Genomic DNA, 21,537 nt, shown 5'->3' on the forward strand with positions numbered 1-21,537 from the left:
TATCCGAACTTGTAAGACCCCTCGATATAGATACCGAGGCTACCTCACTCGGGGGCTGAAAGGCTACGGCCAAAAATGATGACTACGGTCATGAGGCTACGGACCAACTAATGCGACTCGAGGATGCCCGACCATTGCTATAAAATCACAAGCCTTCAATTACTTCGAAAATACTTCGAAAAGAACCGGTTAATCAGGCTACCCTCGGCATAAGCAAAGATCTTCGATCATATCAGCTCCAAACAATAAAAAGGCTTCGAAACCATTAGCCATCGAGCGAAACCTCCCAAGGTGTTCATTTATCGTCACATAATGGCTCACAATCGAAGACCATATCGAAACATCAAAGAGTCGGACGAATAAAAATGTCAAAAAAAAGTCTTTAACGAGGGAAAAATAAAGCCTATATTAGAGGTCATACCGACCCAACGCGTAAGAGCCTAAGCGCCAGCCTATATTAGAGGTCGTACCAACCCAACGCGTAAGAGCCTAAGCGCCAGCCTATATTAGAGGTCGTACTGACACAATACGTAAGAGCCTAAGGGTCAGCCTATATTAGAGGTCGTACCGACCCAATGCGTAAGAGCCTAAGCGCCAGCCTATATTAGAGGTCGTGCTGACCCAACGTGTAAGAACCTAAGAGTCAACTTAAAATTCAAAAACCTAAGGGTCGATGAGCTCGAGTCGAAACCCGACTCGAAAACTGACTCGAAATAGTTAACTAAAAAGCGCCTAAAGGCAAATACGTAAGAGCCTACGGGCCAGCCTAACAAGCCTCAGGGCCGATTTGTAAACCTAAGGGTTTTACCTCAAAGGCCAATTCATCTGTCTAATCATTAACAAACGTCAAAATTCAAGACAAAGAAAGACATACACAAGCAAAGAAAAATTCATGAAAGGGGAAAATTGAAAGGCTTCTTTTTATATGTATATGTGAAATAATACAAGGCTTCATTTACAATGTTCTCTAAGAGCCTTATATGCAGAATCAAAAAGGAAAAGCCTAGTCTACTTTCCTCTCGGGGACTGCGACCCAATCGGCCTATCCCTCATTATCTTCGGCATCAGATACAAGGAGCTTAGCATCGCATTCATCCTTTTTGGCCTGCTCTATCTCTTTCGAGAGATCGAAGCCCCTAGCCTAGATCTCCTCGAGGGTTTCCCTCCAGGATTTGCACCGGGCATATTCATTGCTTCTGCTCTCCCGATTGGAAGCCCCTCAACTCAGCTCGAGCGTCGGCATCGTCTTTTAAATAGACGACCACTTTCTTATCAGCCTTAGCTTGAATCTCTTTAGCTTCAGCCCGAGCGTCCACGACCTCGGGCTTCATCTTCAAAAGGTCAGACTCGAGCCTTACAATCCTGCTCGTCTGGACCGAGCTGTTTTCATGAGTATTCCGGAGTTGCACCTCGAGGGTAGAAGCCTTAGCCAAAGCATTCTTCTTGGCCTCAACTTGGGCATCTATCTGAGCCCTTAGCTCATTACAGTCACACCTAGACTGACCAACTTTGCCCCAAAGGCATTCCAGGTCCTCCGTCTTACTCTGCAACTGAAGTATTAAAATATTAATCTCCTAGGATAGAAGAAGAAACATGCATTCCTTCGAAACAAAGGTTACCTGTTTTTCGAGGCGGCCTTCGTAGTTCAGGATTCGATTAATATCGTACCGAAGGTGTCTTAACTCCTTTGCCCTTTTATCACAAAGAAGCTTGAGGGATTTCTCCCCGTCCAAGGCTTTCCGCAACCTAGCTTCATGGCGGATCAGCTCGGACTTAAGCTTGTCAAAGGCCTATGAAAAAGAAGCTCAGTGAGAAAATAAAAATGCAAAACTGAAAAACCAACGAAGTCAACCAAAACTCACCACAGAACAAAGTCGATGAGCCTCCTCAAAAGTTAAGCGTACATCTACTGGCCTAGTCTCATCGGTCCCAGTTGAACCACTCTCGGTGGGGGTATGATCGCTCGAGACCCCGCTTGATTTAGGCGGCCCCTACCTCGAACATCCTTCGAAGTACTTTCGACAGGGGGAGACGACGGCCGCAGAAAACCTATATCCCTACCTTCGATAGGAGAAGAAGATGGCGGCGGAAAATCTTTATCCCTAGAAGTACCTTCGATGGGAAAAGAAAACGGTGGCAAAGGAGGAACTATTTTTCTGAGGCTAGAAGCCTTGGGTGTTGCAGGCTCAGCTGATACATCTTCTTTGAGCCTCCGAGTAGGGCTTGCCTCGCTATGAGCACCCTCGTCCTTCAGGGATTCCTTCCGTTTGTTATCATTCCCCGGCCCCAAAGCTGACGATCCTTCCTCCTCTCCGAGGGAGCACGGTCTCATCTCAGAAAATTCTCCAATGACTGCAGTGATGGAGTTAATACACATAAAAGAAAGTACCTTTCAAAGAAAATAAACCACACAGCACGTACCGTGGTGTTTTACCTCCCACCTACCCTTGGATAGATCTTGCCACTTACGCTCATCGTAAGTCGAGCAAGCTGGTAGTCCAATCTGCCAGGTCAAGGACCTCGTACGGCAGCCACGGGATTGCTGCAGAAAAGAGAAGGAAAATGTCTTTACGAAGTCTGCCTCCACCATGAACAAAAATGATAAAAATACAAGTGTACCACTTACATGTAAAATTCCATTTCTCAAGAAACGGCAGGAACTCTACGGGGATAATATCGACAGTCCACACTCGGACAAATTGACTCATCCACCCTCGGTCCCCGTCTTTTTCATTACTGGCAACAAAGGGCTGGGTGGATCGACGTCGTAGGGTAATCAGGCCTCGGTAATGCATGGGCCGGTACAATCTAATAAGATGGCTGAGGGTGACTCGAGCATGACTTTATCTGCAAAGTACCTTATCATCAACATTATCCTCCAAAATGACGAGTGAACCTATGCCAAGGTAACTCGATATCTTCTGCAAAACTCGAGCACGACTCAATTTAGAGGGCCCAATGTAAAGGGGTACGTGTATATGTTCAAAAAGCCCTCTACATGAGCCATGATGCTCTCTTCTGGGGAAGGTACCTGCAGTACCACCTTTTCTCCCCATCTGCAGTCTCTCCTAACTGCCTCATGATGTTCCTCTCCTATTGATGAAATGAACCTCGATGCATGCTCTCAATAGACCTAAGCATCGGGAGGTCTCTATAACATAAAGTCTCTCCTTGTGACAAAGTGTCTCGAGGTTAGCTCACCAGACACTAGTAGTGTACCACCGACCGAGCGGAAAGCAAAAGCGAAACTCTCCTCTTCTTGGTGAACGGATTTGGGCGTAGCAACCATAACTATGGTGAAACAAGAGAAGGGAAATGAAAACTTAGGTAAAAGCTTCGAATTGAAATGGAGAAAGAGCTGACGCAAGGAAGGAGAGCTCTATAAAATGGATAGTTGCTCAAAGTAGCGGAATCCTCAAATAAGAAGAAAGCAAATACATATATAGAGCAAGCGGCGGGTGTTCGCCTATTCTGAAGGCCAATTAATTCTTCCTCTCGAGTTCGAGCCGAACACTCACTCGATTATCCCGAGTTCGAGCCATCCCTCACTCGGGGACTATTTATAAAGCCTGAGGGATATCTTTATCCGAAGTTTGAGCGAATGATCAATCAATTGTTTAGCCCACGGGCTACTCGAGTTTGAGACAATCCTCGCTCGGGGACTATTTATAAAGCCTCAGGGCTATCTTCATCCAAAGTTCAAGCGAACGCTCAATCGATTGTTTAGCCCACGGGCTACCCGAGTTTGAGCCAGTTCTCACTCGGGGACTATCCATAAAGCCTCAGGGCCATCTTTATTTCAAGTTTGAGAAAACGCTCGCTCGATTACTAAGCCCAAGGGCTACCCGATTTCGAGTTAGTTCTCACTCGGGAACTATTCATAAAGCCTCAGAGCTATCTTTACTTTGAGTTGGAGCAAATGCCCGCTCGACTATTAAGCCCAAGGGCCACCCGAGTTAGAGTGTATCCTCGCCCAGGGACTATCTATAACGCCTTAGGGCTATCTTCATTTTAAGTTCAAAGAAAATTTTATCTCAGTTGGAGGCCACCCAAGTTCAAGCAAACTCTCACTCGAGGACTATTTGTAATGGCCTAAGGGCTATCTTTATTTTCAGGTGATCAAGCAAACTCTCACTTGAGGACTAGCAACGAGGCCTAAAAAGGCTAAGCTTTATTGCAAAGATGATTGAGACCCTGCTCTCACTCAACTCGAATTCATAGGTCCCAGCAACCTAAGTTTGTACCGGATCAATCCAGACTTAGTCTGAGGGTGACAAAGAATTTCAAGAAATATCATATTAACCAATCAAGAACCAAAGGGATTACGATGTCTGGGTCCAGTATTCGGACCAATCGAAGGTAAAATGGAAGTTCAGCACAAGTCAAAGGCAAATAAAAAAAACTTTTGTATTAATAACAGATGATTACAAAAGCCCACGAGGGGTCCTTATACAGAAACAGAGAAGCAAAAAACAATAGCTTAAAAGCCTAATCTACTTTCGAAAGTACATCCTCGGGAACGACATATGCGAAAACCATTTCATCGGGGACCCCATTTCGGTTTTCAGAGTGACGTCTTCGAGAATCTCCTCCGAAGCAGCAATTGATAAAAGATGGGCTATAGCTTATCAAAGAGCAAAAGCTTTTAACAAGCAAGGAAAATTGTGGCTTGGTAGAAAATCTGGCAAATATAGGTCTCATCAGCACTACTATTGTGAAGCCACTTCTTGAGACATTGCACCGATGTGGGATGCAAAAGTTAGCAGATGATGCCACCTCACTCCAGGGAAAGCAAAAGGAATGAGGTTCCACACCAGGTTAAAGTTAAGAGAGATGAGCAGCGGTTTGCAGTCCATATATTTTATGATACGGGAAGAATTTGAGGCCCATCTCTCATTATCTCGGGCCAACAACAGCAAAAACAACAACAACAACAACCCAATATAATCTCACTCATTGGGGAAAAGCTATATAAAAAAGTCATGGCTTAATTGACAAAGTTGTTGCCATATGACCTTGGTCACAGGCCTGAACCATATAAATAGGAGTTTGAAGGAAGATGAAAATAAGGGAAAAGGCTAAAGGCTGTTGAAGAAAGACTGGGCAAAGTCTTGGCTCAAGAAGTCCCCCATTTATAGAGGGACGGTAGCGTAACCGAAGACGCAATCAATGCCTTTGGAAAATGTTTCAACGGCGCAATCAATGCCTTTGGTAAACGTATTAATAGTGCAATCAATGCTTTTGGGGGAAACAGATCGGCGGTGTGATCACCGCCTTTGGGAAAGCGAACCGGCGGTATATTCAATGCTTCTAGGGAGACAGATCAATGGGACATCCCAGTCACTCCGAACGCTTACATCACGAGCATGACATCATCACGTGATGTTCGAGAAAGTTGAGGTCAAGATCATTTCTTATCATTTCACTCTAAGAAATGCGGGGACTAACTGTATACGGCTAAAATCGGAGAGTCCAATTTTATGATCATTATGGCACTTCATAGCCCATCTTCAGAAGCCTCGAAGCACAGCTCGAGGTTTGACCCCAAGGATTCCCAATACTCGACCTCAGGGCAATGCAAATCGGTGGCTATCTTAGACAAGTAAGAAATTCCCAAAAGGCACGTGGCTAAAGCTGACCAGGTCCACAAGAATAGTACAAGTCTGTACCATGACATTAAATAGTTGTACCAGTTGCGTATTTTTGTAATAAATGCATATGTACTATGTTGGGATTCTCTCTCCTATATAAAGGAAACCCTGTCATTTTGTAAAGATACATGATATTCAATACAAGAACAAGAACATTCTCTGCTCTCTAAACATTCTTCATTGTCTTTCCTTTGATTTATTGCTTACATTTATTGTGTTTCATTGATTGTTCCTCATTTATTATTCATTATTGATCATAAAGAGCCATTATTGAGGCTTTTGGAACTGTTAGTCCTTCATCGTTCAACCCCTATCAAGCACTTTAGCTCGACCTCGAGGCCCAGCTTAGGCCGGTCCGAGACCCCGACTCGCAGTCGTTCGGTTTGAATAACCATACTGCCTCTCACTTTTACTTTACTTTCCTAGCTCACACTTAGCATCTATTGCTTAACAACTAGTATTAAAATAAATCACATATTTTTAGAACCACAAAATCAAATCTAACTGTAATTACCATTTTCAAGGTAAACATCGATTAATTGAGAGGCTATTTGGGTTAAATTTTCAAAAATTAACTGAGCACCTACAAATAACAATTTTAAGATTGCAATGTTAGGCCAACCGGTACAAGGATCCTTTCCTCATCTAGTTGTAACAAGTCTGAAATGTTTGGCACACTCGACGCAATAGTATTGAAGTCTACTTGCTTTTAATTTTCCCAAACAAGTATGCCAGTAGCAGATTAGCAGCACCGCAAACAAAATGAACACAAAATGACAAGAATGGGTTTTTTCTTGGGGGGGGGGGTTTACAGAGGAGTCCGAAACCAAACTTTGGTTATTTTTAACTCAAGTGACCGAAATGTGTGGGGGAAAAATTAGTTACCAAAATATATATAGCGTCTTTTTAAAAGACGCTATACTTTAGTGGACGTTTGGCCAGTTAAGTATAGCGTCTTTTAAAAAGACGCTATATATATAGCGTTTTTACTAAAACGCTATACATATTAAGTGGGCCCACAAATAATTCTTTTGTGGTTAACTGACATAACAATAATTCAACTGGGTATAATATTTTTAGTAAAAATGCTATACCACTAATAATTGAACCCTCGGGCTGGTTTTTGCCTTATTTAAAGAGGTGAACAATTTTGTAAAAATCCATCAATAAACATCTTCAAGTGTTCTGAAATTTTCCTTGTTAAGTTGTTTTGCATTTTGTCATAATGTCTGAAGAGCGAAAAATTAGGATTTCATTATATTGGAGGGGGGGGAGGGTGAGGTTGTGGTGACGAATAACTCAGTAAGCTATAGTTTATCTCCACAGTGTCATGTTAAGTTGCCACTTACAATGAAATACGATAGATTGGTATCGTTGTTATCTAATAAAATGAGTTTGAGTAAACGTTCGGTGAATCTTAAAATAACTAGAAGATATCCGTATTTTGTGACTCCGCAAGGGGTTGCTTGTTATACTGAGTTTAACATCGAAGACGATGAAACTCTGAAAGATTTTTTGGGGACTCCGGATAAATACAGGGAATTTATTGTGATAAATTATTGGAAATGTACGTCAAGGTTGAAGACATTTTCAATAATGAGGTTGCGCAAAGTAGGGAAATCCCTCAATCATCAGGTGGTTATTTTGGAGCAGTTTTAGCCGAATAGATTCCAGCTGAAAGAGTTTGACCGGATTTAAACTTATCTACACAGGGGAATGAGGAGCGAGGAAATAATTTCTCCCCTAGTATACATAATCCCCAAGCCGAGTGGTAAACTTCAATTATCATTTGTGTTACGATGTATAATTTTTTGTATTGTATTTGTATTAACATTTATATATTTTATAGGGGTACCGACCAGATATGAATTTTACAAATTATGAACCAACGGCCTGTTGGAATATGCTTAGTTTTGGTGTGTTGGATCATGGTGGTCCATCCGGGAGTCACCATCAACAAGATAATGTGCATCATGGGATATCAACACATTATGATTTGTAAGTAAATATATAAAGTTATATGTATTGTTTGGACCAATTTCAGTAACTCATTATTTCTTTAGTTGTGCAGTGAAAACGAGCAACTTGATGGTCTTGGCCTCACTCAATTGCCCGTAGACGACGTATTTACTCGGGATTTGGCAGATGCGTAGAGTCAGAAAAATAATAGTGATTATGACAACAATGCCGATGAGTTTGGAGATGACACACCCTTCCATGACAAGGGTGATGATGAGGAGGAAGAGAATGACGAACGTGATTTGACGAGGGAGCATGCTCCACCTCTCGTTAGACCAAGAGTGTACGAGTCCCACGTGTCATTTCATTCAAGGCATATTCTCTACCTTGATCATTTGCAGGTACGCCGAATGTAGATGCCCTCACAAGGGATATTGACAAAATTCAAACAACAATGTGGGGTGAATCTAGAACCAACGGTGTTGTCAAATGGCATGTTTTTTTCTAATAAGGCGCGCTTAAACAGGGCGGTGAAAATGTACAGCGTAAAAGAGTGCCATTAGATGATTGTATGGGAGTCATCTTCGGATGTATACAAGGTTGTTTGTCGTAGATGGTTTACGGGTTGTAACTGGATGCTGCGTGCGATAAAGAAGAAAACAAATATATGGAAAGTGGGTAAATACATTAGCACCCACAATTGTGAAATGGACACATTCAGTGGGAATCACTTCAACTTGGATGTTGACTTGATTTCTCTTCTCTTGATTCCACACATGAAGCATCCATAAGGTACAAGATTAAAGAGTGTATTACATCCGTCCACCAGGAATATGGGTGTACTATTACCAAAAGAAAAGCATATCTCGGGCGCAAACGTGCATTTGAAAATATTTATGGTGACTGGGATAAGTCATTTGCATCTATACCCAGGTACATGGTCGCATTGCAACACTTTAACCCCGAGACTGTTGTTGAATGTAAGCTTGAGCAAAGTGTAGAAATACCAGAATATATATTTAGATACGTGTTTTGGGTATTTAAACCAGCAATTGATGGTTTTGTGCATTGCCACCCGATGATATCCATAGAAGGTACTCATGTCTACAGAAAGTATGATATTAAGTTGTTGATCGTCGTTGCAGTAGATGCCAATGGACAAATATTTTCCCTAGCTTTTGCCATCTGTGCCAATGAAAGCCAAGAGACATGGACGATATTTTTGAACCACTTGAAGGAGCACGTTGTCAAATAACATTCAGGTATTTGTCTAATATCTGATCGGCATGGGGGTATATTAAGTTATGTAGAGCATTTTCCTAAATGGCAGGAACCGTATGCATACCACCATTACTGTGTAAGGCACTTGAAGGCCAATTTCTAGAAGAAATACCCCAACAAGGACTTGCATGATTTAATGTGGATGGTTGCGACTAATCACCAGGAGTGTAAATTCAGGAGACGCATGGAATCGATCCGACATGAAGACAAAAAAGCCTATCATTGGTTGATGCGACATGAGCTTCACAAGTGGACATTGCATGCGGATGGTGCCAGATGATGGGGAACCCTGACTACAAATATGTTAGAGTCTTTCAACAGGTTATTGAAGTCTGCACGTGGATTGCATGTCACTGCCATAGTGCGGATGTCATTCACACAGATGGTATAGAGGTTTGTTGAAAGGTGCATCAGAATTGATGGAGAGGGGTATTGAATTTATGCCAATACCAATGAAGAGATTTGAGAAATACAAGAGGCGAGCACAATGGCATTCATTTTTACAGTATTGCAATGAGCGAAATATTTTTGAAGTTCGCACCGCTATCCATCAAAATCAGGAGAATAATATACACACCGTAAATGAAGCCAGCAGGTTGTGTTCTTGTGGGAAATGGTCCATCTACCACATGTCGTGCTCACATGCCATCAAGTGCTTTCGACAAACAGGTTTAGGACCAACCAACTATGTTGATAAGCAGTACAGTATTGCTGCATACTTAAACACATATAGTGGACAGTTGCAGCCAGTGGGTACTGAGCATTATTGGCCACCGAAATCATTTAAAATGGTATGTAACAAGGACTATTTGCGTAAGCTACAAGTTCAAAAAAAAGCGCATATACGGAGCTAAATGGATATTGGTGATACCGTTTATGCGCGTAAAAGTGGCATATGCTCGCAAACAGGACGGGACCGTCGTAAATGTCCTTCAGCTGGTTTGGATGGCAGTGGTAATCCAGCTTTTGGTGGAAGTTCATCTAATGTGCCCAACTATCAAAGATACACGTAGTGTTTTGTTTATCTTGTTTGTAATGTAGTTGTAATAAGTGTATGTACTTGTTTACCATGAAGAATGTATGAAATAAAATTATGTTTCCATTACTGTTAAATCTTATTGATATTTAACATTAATACTTCAGTACAATAATCTAACATAAACCTATTTAAACAACCAAAAAAATTGCCATTCGCCATTATCGTCGCTGTCTGGCACTATTTCATTGTCACTGTCTTCAACGTTTTCGTCAACATCGTGTATGTACCCTTCGGGACCAAGGGCATCGTAATCTAGGCCCCAGTTGACACACATTTCTCGCATTTCATCGCTATCATCAAGAAGACCACTTTCCTGATTTCTACAACAATATGGGATACCTACGTTCAACGTATGTCGTAGAAACTTAGGTAGTCCCTCCCACTTGACAACTGTTGGAAAACAGGATAATTATTATCTATATGTAATTTATCATTTTCTAATAAATCCCAGTATTGATCCTCCATTCCTCTCAAGAAGTTAAGATCATCCATTGCATGATGAACAACAAGTGCCTTTTCCATCTCTAGAATCTCCTTCATCAGATGCCTAATCACTTCTGGTTCATCTTTGTGTGTGTTTGTTTGGAAGGCTGCAGACAGTTCTTGTGGCACAAAAAGTCCATGCCAGTGACACAGTACTTTGTAATCACACCGTTTTGATTAAAGGGGAACCCATTATAGTTTTTCGTCTCAAATTCGCATACCTTCAGACTTTATAGAATGCGCTTCGCCCTCAATAATGTGCCCTGCGACTTTGAGATCAGTGTGTATATTGATAGGTTGATTTTCCTAGGTACAGAGAACACCATACCACTTATCATCACTCAAGTCAGTGTAGCATCCTAGCATATTTTTTTCAAGGTAGAGATAGATAGTGTTAAGAACAAGCCCATGCCAGCGACACAGTACTTTGTAATCACACCATTTTGAGTAAAGGGGAACTCATTATAGTTTTTAGCCCCAAATTCGCATACCTTCAGGCTTTGTAGAATGCGCTTCGCCCTCAATAATGTGCCCTGCGACTTTGAGATCAGTGTGTATATTGATAGGTTGATTTTCCAAGGTACAGAGAACACCATACCACTTGTCATCACTCAAGTAAGAGTAGCAACCTAGCATATTTTTTTAAGGTAGGGATCGATAGTGTTAAGGCGTGATCCATGGGGATCTGTTGAACTTCCTTCACCCTTTTACCTTTTTTGAACCACTTATTAAATATTAATGGCATTTTTTTAATGGATGTTGTAATGTTTATTCAAAAGGTCTTTGAAATACATATAACTTGGTTCAGTTTAAGAAATTTTCTTATACCCGAAATAATCATTAGCACGCGAAGCATAGCGCGATTACATACCACGTTATGTGTATTGTCTTCTCGACCTGATAAAGCTGTCGTTCTGCAAAAGCTGTCTTCTAGAAAGGTTGTATTGTACCAAAAAGAATCATTAGCACGCGAAGCATAGCGCGGTTACATACCATGTTATGTGTATTGTCTTGTCAACCTGATAAAGCTGCAGTTCTGCAAAAGCTGCTCGCCTGGAAAAGCTGTATTGTATCATGAAGAATCATTAGCACGTAAAGCATAACGCGGTTTATACCACGTTATGTGTATTACCTTGTCTATAAATAACTAGCGCATTTTAGTTATTATCTGCGTTTAACCAAAACAAATAGCAACACTTTTCATAAAAGCAGGATTTTTTTTTCATTAACAAATGTCTAAACGCAATGACCAACCAATGTGCTATTGTGGCAAATGTTGTATGATGAACTCATGTCGGTCTGATGGTCATATTGGGTGCAGATACTGGATGTGTGTAAACAGGTTTGGAAGCAATGACGGAAATTATTGCGATTTTGAGGAATGGTATGATGAACCCATTGAGCAGGAATGCTACAAAAAATCTTTGCAGTATATTTGGAATAAGAACTGTGAATGCCGACGCCGAGAGTCTGAAATGAAATGAGAAATTACGGAATTGCAGGAGAAACAAAAAGAGGCGGAAGAAAAAAAAATAAGTTGGAAGAGAAATTTAAGTGGTTGGAGCAGAAAATACTAGGCGGTAGTGAGTAGTGACTAACCAATGACATGTATGTGTTGAGTGTAATATTTTACCTTTATGTTTTCTGTGTCTTGTATTTTCATTTGTTGTACTGAATTTAAATTATGTTAAGTTACTATATTTTTGTTTGTGTTGTAGTATTAAAATAACGAAGAACCGGAGAGATAAGAATATAATGAACATATAATGTAAACAATAAAAATAGTTTTCATTATTTACTGATTGTCATATGTACATAAAATCAAAAAAAAAATCAATGTGTCCCACATCCTGTATGCTTTAGAGAAGTCGTTGGCCTCAGGCGCATCCTATCCCGCCCGAAAACACTATCACGATCATCTTCATCACGACGCCTCTTTATCGGAGGATGTTCTGCAGCATGATCATCAGTAAGGCTGGCAGACTCGATAGAAGGGGCCGTCGGTGCAGTAATAACCTACAGAATAATGACATATTTTAGTATATGAAATATATATAATAGTAATGTAAAGGTTGATTGCATAAAAAAATTATGTTAGTTTTATTATTGTATATTTGTTTGTTATTGACTTATTTTTTTACTATACTAAAATTAAATAATTAATTTTCATAATTATACAAGATTTAATTATTGAATAATTATATTTGGAATTTTTACATTCCTATGCCACATAGGAAACTTTTTTACCCCCAATGTTTAAGGTTTGATTTAATTACACTTAGTATACCAAATTACCATTTCTATACCATAATTAATTAGGGGTATAATTAATGAGATGTTTTTTACTCCTTAATTAAAGGATTTCCGTTTAATTCCAGTATCTCCACTCATCCCTTACTTTCTCTCTCCTAACCCCTCAACCCCGTACCCACGTTCTTTTTACCACTTTCCATTTTCTGAAACCACCCAATCTCCCTCTAAAATCACAGAAATTGAAGAAACCCTTCAAACAAATTGGTTCCCCATTTTACTCCAGTTGAAGTTCATCAATGAAGAACAATAAATCTTCGAAAAAGAGTCCTAAAAATCAGTAGTAGCTGATATACCCTCGTTTGATTTGGGTGTTTTATCCCCAAAATCACCCAAAAAGCAAGGCAAATCTCCACATGCAATTGCAGAGACTACTAATAGTTCCTCTCCCCAAAAAATCAGAATCGAGATGAGAACCAAACAAAAACACGATGTAGATGCTGGAGAAACTTCTACACCAGTCAAACAAGTCAAACAAAAAGGAAAAGAGATTTCTGTAGACGATGATTTTGTAGAAGAGGTCTCTAATCTTCGAACAGGAAAGAAAGCAAAAGTGTCTCCTGGTTCGAAAAATCTAAAAATGAAGAAACATTCAAAAAAATACCCTAAAATTGTTCGGAACCAATCATTGGCGAAGGTACACATTTATTAGTTTTGTTTCTAATTTTTTTTGTTTGGTTTAGGATGGTTAAATCTATGTTCTACGTGTTTTAGACAAGTGTAGATTAATTGTCTTAATTTTGAAGATTATTTGTAGTTGTGATGTTCTGCTTTTATAGTTTTAGATATTTTGTAGTTTTTTTGTAGTTATACTGTTAGGTAACTTGTAATATTTGAAGCAAAATTGTAGTTATCTTTTGTTGCTGGCTTTTTGTAGAAAATACTTTAAAATGTAGATATTATGTAATCATTTGTAGTTATGTTGTAGATAAAATGTAGATGAATTATCCTTTTTATGCATTTTATTAATATGAATTAAATTATTATTTGTGTAGAATGGACAGTTTTTTGCCCCACATAATGTATGATTATGGGGTGCTTAGATTCCACACTTTGTTTGATCCTAGCATTCCTAGCCAGATTAAAGAGCTTCTATCCTCAAATGGTTTGAATCTTTTCAAAAAGACGTGCTTTGGATACTTACTGTCTCTTCCCACCATATGCATGCAAAACCAAGCCATTCATCTTCTGGTGAAGTATGAATTGACCAAATCCAATGAATCATATTTTTCTGTACAGTTAAAGGATGAAACATTAAATTTTAGATTGCATGAGTTTGCATTAATTACTGGTCTAAGATGTGTTACCCAGGTTACTGATTTTGATTATACTCCCACTTATGTTAGCAAAATAATGAGCAGTTATTTTCCTAACAAATTAAGAGTGGAGAAGTCTTATTTGAAACATATAGTAACCACTAGATACTGGGTAAACGATGAGGATGTGGTGAAGTTGTGCATCCTTTATCTTTTAGAATTTTTCATTTGTCCTTCGGACAAAGATCATGTTTCTTTTGTAGATCACTTTAGGTTCTATTTGGTAGAATCTGGGCAGTATGAGTCATACCTATGGGGTATTAAATCTTTCACCCAGATGATAGAATCTGTTAGGCACAGACTAAATCCGTATGTATATTCTTATCTCATACGGGGATGCTCACTAGCATTGCAAGTATGGCTTTATGAGTGTTGCTCTATTGTTAGCACTGATCTAGCTACAAGTTGTTCTAACTCAATAATTCGCATACTAAGATGGTCAGCTACTAAGGGGCAGATTTGGTTAGCTGCCTTTGAAGAGAAGATGATAAAGCCTGAGTGGATAAAGGTATAGTTTCTTTTATTACGATTATACATTTACCTTCAACATATCTACAAGTATTCTACATTTTCTGCCTTGATCAAACTAATTTATTTTTCCTCATTCAGTTTACCAACATAGTTGAATCTGTAGAAGAGATTGCAGTGCTGATTTTGCCCGACAAAATTGAGTACAAAGTTTAAGAAGGTGAACAAACATCTGAGGTTCCCAATGCTGATCCTCCTATGTTGGAACCCAAACAAACAGATGGAGAAGAGGACAAGGAGTCTATTGCTGAGAAGATCAGTAAATTAGAAAAAGGAATTGAGTAGGTAATACATATAAACTACAATATATCTATATTTTATCTACAATATATCTACATTTCATAAACTGTCTATCAAATATCTACAAATTTGTAAATTCTGATATATATCTTTATATAATTGCATATGTTTTGCATTGTATGTTAGGACATATTATAAAGTTAACAACTTACTATATTGTAACTTGTAGGTTGATACAAAGCTTGAAGATTTTAGGAAAGCTGTCTTTGTAGTACTCGATAACCTTCGAGTGTTTATAAATGATTCTGTGCAGTCTGTTTTGCAAATGATAAACATTAGAAATGTGCAAGATGATGCAAAGGTAAGATCTGACTTTTATTTTTATAGCAAAACAATTTAGACAATGAAAAAATATATACAAACTAACATAAAACATTCAGTTTTTTGACAGTTCAACAAAAAACAATGACCAACAAAAAGACTTGAACAATTAGCATTTTTAGTTCAATATTGGGGAACAAGTGCAGGAAAGCACCAGCAAAATAGGTATCTACAAAATATCTACAATTTGTGTCAGTGTATAATTAACATACCTACACTTATCCACAAAATATCTACAATTTTGCTACACATATGCTACACCTTTCAAGCCACCATTATCCAGTATTATTTACCATTTTTAATTATAAAACAGAACATGTTGAAGGTGCAGTTGGTCAAGAAAATCTTTCAGCACATGGTGATTTATATACACATTTTCAAGTTGTAGCTGATGAAGACAAAGCAGGTATCATACTGTCACTTAGAGATATTTTCTTATTGTTTATTTCTTGTAAAAATTGATATGAATTGTGTTACAGTTACAGAAGATATCAATGTACAGTCCCCAATTCACGGAGTGACAGTAGCAGCTTAGTCAGAACAGGTCATTGAGGAACATGACAATGAAGGTGCAGATGCACAGTATGTAGATCTAGGTGATTCAGAAGGATCAGGAGTTGAGAAGAATGGGGTCACACTAGATGATTTTGAGTTGCCCGACAACTTATCCCAGTTGGTTATATTTGGCGAGCCCATACAAGATGATGCAACACCTATGCATCTGGGGAGAACAAGGCATCCGGGAAAGCATGTCCGATCACCATTTATCCCTCTATACAATTCTGGGGGCAGCAGCTTGGTTGGACCTAAAATTTTCTACCTCAAGTACCCTTTTACTATTGTTATTGGTGAAATTGTAGATCCGGATGTTTTAGAAAACTTCAACAAGTGGTTATACCAGTCTAGCGACAAAGGTTCAAAGAGGTATGAATGCATAATTTGACACTTTCATTTCAGCATTTATCTTTTACATATCTAATTCAATCTACAATTTTTTTTTGTCATTTATTTGTTGTTACAGGAGGAAGGCTCCGTTTTCCATAAAGGATAACCAAATTAAGCCTTGGTTAGACCTTGGAGTGGAAAAGGTTGATAAGAAGGAATGGTTCTTTTCGCTGACTCACCCCGGACAAGTCCTCAATGACTCGGTAAGTATCAAGGAGTCTATTCCCAAGATATGGTTTGTAGATATTTTGTCTTCTGTTTTGTAGATAATATATGAATATGACTTGTAGTATAAAGTGTAGATATAATGTAGACATGATTGTAAATGTTGAATTTCTTGTATGTAGTGTAATTAATATTTAGGTTTCATGTTATGTATCATATTTGAAGATTAGTTATAGTATAAATTCTATATGTATTTTGTGGACAGAATAGTTTTATTGTTGTATTTACTGTCTGTAGTGTAATTGTAGTTATTTTGTAGTTTATGTAGAACATTACAAGATTAATTGTAGTCTAAAATATAGATATAATGTAGACATGATTGTAGATGTTGTGTTACGTGTTTGCCCAGTAACTGTAGGTAAATTGTAGTTATTTTTAGATTAGGTAATTAAATTGTAGGTAAATTGTACATGTACTGTAAGTAAACGGTAGGTAAATTTGTTTAAATTGTAGAGCTGTTTTTAGACATCATTGTAAATATTTGTTGTTTCTGTTTTTGTACTTATAATGTAGGTTTCATGTAGATTATTTAAAGTTGAGTTGTTGTTTATATGCCAACTATTTTTGGGTGCAGCACATTAATGTAATAATGTATTACTTGAGGAAAAGAGGCAAGTATGGACCCAATAACAAGACCAGGTTTACCACAACAGATTGTGTGTTCAAGACCAGGATAGAACAAGTTTATGAAAAGTTCATAAATTCACCTCCACAAGAGAAGTATTCGGTTGTTAAACCCCAAGATGTTGTTGCAGAATATATTTTGGGGCATAGATTACTTGCCAATGTTGCATGGGATAAAGTTGACTATGTCATCATGCCCGTCAATATTAAATAAAAATTCCATTGGTGTTGGTCGTTTTCGACATTGCAGACATGCAACTTTATGCGTATGATTTCATGGTCTCTTCACACAACCATCATGTTATTGAATCCTGTGTCAAAAAAATTTCTGTTATTATCCCTTTGTATTTGTCATGCACTGGTTTCTGTGGGAAGCGTAAGGACATTAACTTCATGAATACAAAGGCATACATCGAGAAACCTGTTACCGGCCCTCTTAACATTCAGTAGATGGTTGTAGAGATTCCACAGCAAAAAGAAGTGTCACTGTAAAAGATCTATTCTCTCTTTCTATGCATTTAATTCTTTTTTTATTTCTAATTATTTGGTAAATATTTAAAAAAAATTATGTTTCTGCAGCGATTGTGGTGTATTTGTTGCTGCATTTGCGAAGTATGTTAGCCTTGGAGATTTGTTAATTCCCGCAGAATACCTTTCTGATATTGACCAACATCGTAGACGCTATCGAGCGCTCCTATGGGACTATGCTATAAAGAAGCAGGAAGATGAGTCAATCAGTGAAAGTGATGTTACATGCAGACTAGCAAGGAGGAAGGGTGCACCTTCATTGAATGAGAAAACAAGAGTCCAGAGAAAGAAGAAGTAGTGTCATGTCTATGTAATTTAGTTGATGCTAGTTTGTAGGACAAGTATAGTACACAATTTTTTGAACATTTTTTTTGTGTTTTTATTGTAGCAGACCTTTTATTTTGTTAATTTCTATCTAATTTAGTAGTTCACTTGAAAATAACTTGGTGGTTTTATCTCCAATTGTTTAGTATTTACAACACTTGTTCTTCATTATCTTAAAAGTAGTTATTATGTTGTTAGAATATAAATTATCTACAAAAAAACTTCAAGTTATCCACAATATGGAAACACTGAATGTTGAGATTGTATATAATTTTATTGTTGAATATGTATATAATTTGTAGGGAATACCTCCAGTTGTATTTACTTTCTGTATGTAATTGTTAGTTCAAGTTACATTAATTTTTTAACTTGTAGTTATATTGTAGATAATAAATATTAATTGCTATGTACAGAATGTAAAAATGGAGGTAGATGATTGATACAATACAGAAAAACATGTTAACAAACACAGAAACAAATTAAAGATAACTACATTATGATCTTTCAAAACTTAAATGATTATACACAAAATTCTGTTAACTTGAGCACACTAACAATTATTTTGAAATACTATTCTAAGTACACGATATTTATTTCTTTTTGGGTGCATTCTTTGAAGATCTTTTGTTATGCCCTTCACCTCCACATTTGCCACATGACACCTTGTACTTTTTTTACTTTAGTTCATCATATGTTTTGTATCTTTCCTTTTGAGGTCTTCCTGACTGCTTTTTCTCTCCCGTAGGTGGATTTACTACTTCATCAGATATATGTTGTGACACATTCCATTTGTTTTCATCAGGAAGGGAATTTACTGGTATTTCATATGTACGCAGCAGGCTCTCCCTTGTGTAATACGGAGAGCAATAGTTTTCATAAGTTTTATTCCGGTGTCTTAGAGCTTCCAAAGCATGCAGACATCGAAGTTCATCAAGTTGGAACTGGCCACAACTACATTTATTGCTTTCAAGACACACAATGTACCGCTTCACACCATCTATCACAGTATGGATATGATATGTTGAAGTCCTCACCTACAATTACATAACAAACAGAAAGAAAAATATTTACAATCATAAAAATAGATTATCTACAATGTATCTACAATTATATCTACAAATTATCTGCAATCTACAAATTAACTACAATTTGTCTACAATTTGGAAACAATGTATATTAATTAATTAATTTTCTGCACCAAATAAACAGATCTTACCCAAAGTTTTTGAGATAATGTACTGTTTTTCTCCAATTCTTTTTTGAATTTGTACCCAAGGTATGTGAAAGTACCATTTGCCTTCAATAACTTCTCTTTCGTCTAACGTTCAAGAAGTTTCCTCATATACTCTAATAGGTCAAATATTGGCAGCTCTCTTGCCTATTTTGTTACAGCATTCAATGACTCGGCAATGTTTGATGTTATAGTCCAAGTTCTATTCACCGTTGCATGTACTCTTGACCATCTATGATAGCCACTATCATAAAGGTATGATTTAACACGCGGGTCTATCTCTTCAATCTTCGACATTCTTTCATTAAATTCATCCAGAGTGTATGACCCTGATGTAGCAAAGTACAATCCATTTAATTATAGATGACCCTTCTTGAACTTTGCCCATATATTTGTCCAAATATGCCACACACAAGAGTAGTGTGGCACGCCCGGATAAACAATTAATGTTGCATTCAGGATACTCTCATTCCTATCTGAAACAACACACATTGAAGTTCTTTCATCATATGCTCGCTTGAATTTCTCAAAAATCCACTTTCATGATGCTCGTTTTCCGAATCAACCACAGCATATGCCAAAGGCAATATTGTACCTACATTATTAGTAAAAAAATAATTAACTGACAGATTTGAAAATGCATATGAAAACACAAATACATATAAACTACAATATATATATATATATATATATATATATATATATATATATATATATATATATATATACACACACACACACAAAATATCTACAATGTATCTACAATTTATAAACTGCCTACAAAATAACTACAATTTTACCTGCTGCATCCATTGTGCTTGCTGTCAGCATAATCCCTCTGTATGCTGTCTTTAAGAATGTCCCATCAACCACTACTACTGGTCTACAATATTCTCAACCACTTATTGATGTACAAAGAGCAACAAATGCATATAAGAAGCATTCATCTGTTGTCTTCTTCAATTTAACAACTGAACCAGGATACATTTTCTCAAGAATATAAAAATATTTTGTAATTTGTTGTAGGAGTCAGCCGGATGACCTCTCAATAACTGTAAAGCCTTTTCCTTTGCCCTCCATGCTTGCATGTAGCTTAGGTTCACTCCTTGTTGGGACAACATCTCAGTTTGTATGTCCTTTGGTGTGTAAACTGTCTTACGATCACAATACTTTGGCATGACCATGCTACCAACTACAACTGCAGTACATTTGCGTTGTATGAATGTATCGTCCATTAAGGTGCATGTGTGTTGTCGGTTGAAACTCCTGATCTTGAACATTGCAGAATCATTAATTGATATTGCCTTGAAGTGCCAATTACAGTTTTCTGCAACGCATATGAGCCAGTAGCTACAAAAAAATACATTTATAATACAGGTTATCAATGTAGATTTAACAAAATGATTGTTTTAACATAAAGTGATACACTATACAATATAACTACTTTTCATCTACATCTCACAAGGAAAATACTGTTTATAAAGGTCTTTTCACAATTAATATCTTCATACCTTCTGTGGCTAGATCTTTTAACCCTGAATTGGAACTTGTGCATGACAGAATAGTGCTTCATCGCAATTGCAATTGTTTGCTTGTCTTGATACACTTGTCCTTATTCGATAACACTTTGTGTACCTTCAGTTATTATTTCACTTTGATATTCCTCTATGACGGGAGAGGCTGACATATCAAGTAATTGTTTGTCCCAGACGAACCTGCATGAAAATAAAGATAAACAGTGTCATATACAATTTTGTAGAATCTTTGTAGATAAATTGTAGATGAATAAAAGAATTTGTAGTCAATTTTTTATCAACATGATTTGTAGCTTAATTGTAGTATAAATGTAGTAATTTTGTTGATAAGCATGAAAACAATATTGCTTTATAAATCCTAAAACTGATTTGTAGTTTATTTATAGATAAATGTAGGAATTTTGTAGATATTATCGTAAAATCAGACTTCCATAGAATTTGAAACATAACAAACCTGCACTTGTGTTCTCATTTGTAATAGCCAATTCCATATTGAAATCTCATACACTTATGAGTAACGGATACGATCTTAAGTTTTTATTATCCTTTTTTGTCTCCATATACACACTAACCCCCATATTGTTCCTAATCTCCATTGGAGGACAATTCTCATTCACAATGTATTTGATTTTTACAATTTTTTCCGAAGTATCAATCATTAATTGCTCTGCAATTGTAGAAATCAACATACTGTAACTTGCATCCTCATCAAGCACAATGTCATCAACTTGAAAATCTCTAAATCTGCCATAGCTATCCCAATTGCCATTAAAATGTAGCATGATTGGGATTTTGGACATGATTGTGTATCGTTGTTGAGGCATTGTTCAATATTTTGTCACTTTTTTTATTTTTTGGATTAAGAAAAAAAGACGAAGAACAGAGAATCGGCAAAATTGATTTCTACAATTTGACTTGAATTTGTTGAATATTTTGT

The sequence above is a fragment of the Nicotiana sylvestris genome, chromosome 3, assembly GCF_000393655.2.
Source record: "Nicotiana sylvestris chromosome 3, ASM39365v2, whole genome shotgun sequence".
Lineage (NCBI taxonomy): Eukaryota > Viridiplantae > Streptophyta > Magnoliopsida > Solanales > Solanaceae > Nicotiana > Nicotiana sylvestris.